Source organism: Pinus tabuliformis, chromosome 8 (assembly GCF_031772625.1).
Source record: "Pinus tabuliformis cultivar Carrire ecotype Pingquan chromosome 8, CPIR1, whole genome shotgun sequence".
Taxonomy (NCBI): domain Eukaryota; kingdom Viridiplantae; phylum Streptophyta; class Pinopsida; order Pinales; family Pinaceae; genus Pinus; species Pinus tabuliformis.
Window position 1 is genome coordinate 560,176,994 of NC_142294.1, and position 3,452 is coordinate 560,180,445.

General features: G+C 35.5%; 1 pseudogene; it reads right to left on the minus strand.

The window, feature by feature from the left end:
- Positions 1–1,202: 1,202 nt before the first annotated feature.
- Positions 1,203–2,909, minus strand: LOC149236696 (protein MODIFYING WALL LIGNIN-1-like; annotated as a pseudogene).
- Positions 2,910–3,452: the final 543 nt, after the last annotated feature.

The following is a 3,452-nucleotide window of genomic DNA, read 5'->3' on the forward strand; positions in this document are numbered from 1 at the left end:
GGCTTTGTGTATTTTGATTGATGGAACTTCCTTTGCAACTTTTTAACTGTATCATTTTCTGTCATTCTTTACAAAGATTCAATTTTTCCCTTTCTTTTGTGCAAAGAATTGGTGAAAATGGGTCAAATAGGCATTTGAGAGGGATATCAAAACCACCATATCCACAATCAGGGGTTTCAGTCAGAGTAGCAGGAGGAAGATACCGGATAAATGTCTTCTTCAATCCCCCTGATGATCCCATTGTGCAAAAGGGTATCAAGGTTAGATCCCAAACCATAATCAGCTATACCCAATTTATTTATATATATACACACTTCAGCCTGGCTGATAAACCTACAATATGAATCTTTGTGTATAATGGTAGGATCATCAAGAAGACTAAAGTATATTCATTAAACATACATTCGGATGTTGCTGTGTATACTTGGCCATGTATTGTAACTATTATGGCCCATAATCAAGTAAAATCCATATGATGACAAGATTGATTTAATTAAGCCTTTGTAAAGAACCTTCTGTATGTATCCAGTTCAAATCCATTACTATCTATATTGATATGAAAGAATGATAACTCGTGGTTCAACCTTCCCTATTATCCCCTGTGTATCTGTCTCTGTGAATGTTGTGCTTAGACTACATAGATATAAATCATTTGAGTGAAACTGATTATAATTGATTATGACTATAACTATTAAAACTTATTAACAGTAAGGCTCAGTTGATGAATGCAAGGATATGCTTCACCCTTCACAACTTATTAACAGTAAGACTCAGTTGATGAATGCAAGGGTATGCTTCACCCTTCCTGCTGAGCCTTCTCTCTGTGAATGTGTGATATGGTCCAATTCCATAATTAAGTATACTGAGATGGCTGAATGATTACTTATGGCTCAAGGTTTCTGTTTGACGGCCCATGTGTTGTCTGTGAGTGTGCTTAAACACTCTCTCTCACACGTTGTGTTAGAGATAGGTGTGTGGGAGTCTCAGACCATGATTGCTCAATGTCCCTTATTTATTGGATCTCAATATTCCCATTTGAGACAAATCTAGTATAATATATTACAAAGTAAAATCTAGCTGTTGGGTTTTCAATTGGAGTATTTGTTGTACGTCTCTGGCCTGTGAATAGCCCCCATGGTTTTCTCCCTTTTTACAGATCCTCTTAGTCATCTACAGCAGTATATGCACTTCTAAATCTCTGGTCTCTGTGCTTTTAAATTGTCTGGAAATAATTTCTCTAGATCTCATGTTTACCAGAGGTCAACCCATCAAGGTCGTTGAGCTCAATATTTCTTGTAGAATTAGCTCTCTCTGAATTCATGGCCGATGGCACTGCCACTGGCACAACTGAGGAGGTCATGGGCAGATCCTCAGTTCTCTTTTCTGTAATTGCTGTGTAATACAGAATGTCTAATATGACTGTTAGAAATGATATGGCAGCTGTTGCGCCGAAAACTCTAGCTTTCACAACATAGCAACCCTCATCCAACCAGGGCTTGTTGTATGGTTGGCTTTGACTCATGCTCGACCCCTCCAAAAATAGATAAATTACAATTGCGAAACTCATCCTGCCCAAAAAAACCCACAGGCATGAGAATGAGACTTTGGCAATTGGGCATATTATTCTATGGACTTTCTCCATACATCATGGAGTTTCTGGTCTTTATTGCATACATACATCCAGTCCAAGATTATAAAAAGCCATCTTCATTTTGATTATATATTTAGAGAATATTTCAAAATATAATTGACAAAAATAAATTCAAAAAAATTTCTCTATATACATCTATAATGAAATTTTAGGATTTCTAGTTTTTACTGCATACACTCAGTCAAGGATTACTAATTTGGAATTTATGGATTTCTGTTTTTCATAGCATACTATCAGTTAAGGATTACTAATTCTACAATATTCACTCCTGGCTCATATTTATCTCTAATTCTATAATATTCTAATTCTATAATATTCACTCCTGGTTCATAATTTATCTCTATTTCATTTTTTTTTTTATTATATATTTTGAATCCGATCACAAAACATGTAGTGAGCAAACCTCTTTTGTGAGCAAACCTATTTTGTGAGCAAACCTCCCCACTTAACTGTTAGACTACGTCTTTGAGATTACCCTTTACTCTAAACTACACGTCTTTGAGATTACCCTTTACTCTAAACTACACATCTTTCAGATTACCCTTTACTCTAAACTATCCTAAGCAATAAGCCAATGATTGCTTACTACAGGATGTGTATAGTATTTGCCCTCTATTCTAAGCTATCTTTATCTTGACTACAAATTTGGAAAACATTCTATAATATAACTAACAGGAGAAAATTCAAACAATTGATTTTGCTCATATCTACTCTGAAATATGTTCAAGTTTACAACGAATGCCCAAAAATGTTTTAATGTTTTGCAAGGGAGAACCAGAAATTCAATTCAATTCAATGGTGATTTTCATAAACAACCCGCCATCAGAATTCAAAGACAGAAATCAATTATCTGAGCATTTTAATAGAGCACTGTACCATGAGAAAAGGAGAATAATGGTAGTCAGTCTATTGCAGGTGAGAATATTGCACTGATCCCTAGCACAACAAACGAAGCCTCCAATGGCATTTGCTATTAATTGGGCAAAAAAAAGTGACAGAGCTGCCATGGTTCCCATAGCCAATGCAGGGCTTGATGGAAAGTTGCATCCCCCTCCTCATACCGCACATCATTGGCCTGTGCATTAGGGCATCATATATCAAATTCATGTTAATAACAATAAAACCTAAGTGTCAGTTTTGATAAATACCTACTACACACCTTGTTGCGTGTAAGTTCTTCTGCGATGCCCATTACCACAACAATCAGTCCCAAGAATCCTATTAAGTATTGGAAGTTCCTCACCCTTCACTTTTGCATGTTATTTCAGATATGAATAGGGTTATTCCCCAACTTAATCAGACAGACTACAAGGGATACTTACCTAAATCTAGCAGACCGGTTGTTTTATATCTTGAAAATTGGCATGCTAATTTACAATGGCCTCTTCAAAGGGACTGGTGAGGCCAGAGCTTTTACATTGCTAAATGCTCCCTCCCCACTCAATTGTTTACAGTAATTGCTTTGATCATATAACTTGATACTGTTATGATAAAAAAAGAGCATTCCAAACACAGGCAAAGAATCTAGTGCAGAAACAGGAAATAGAATACAGAGGCAAACTATTACAACAAGAAGAAATTTTTGTTCAATAATGCTTCATAGATTCGACATGGAGTTTTACGCAACGCAAAAAGAGAAATTTATTTTAGTTTCATTCATATATATAAAAATGCTAACCCAATACATTACACATGTGGCTTTGATATATATAGCCAGTTAGAGTCTTTATTTGAGCAACTACTAGCTATTATAATCAATGACAATATATCCGAAAATCAATTGTTTGGTGTAAAACCTTAT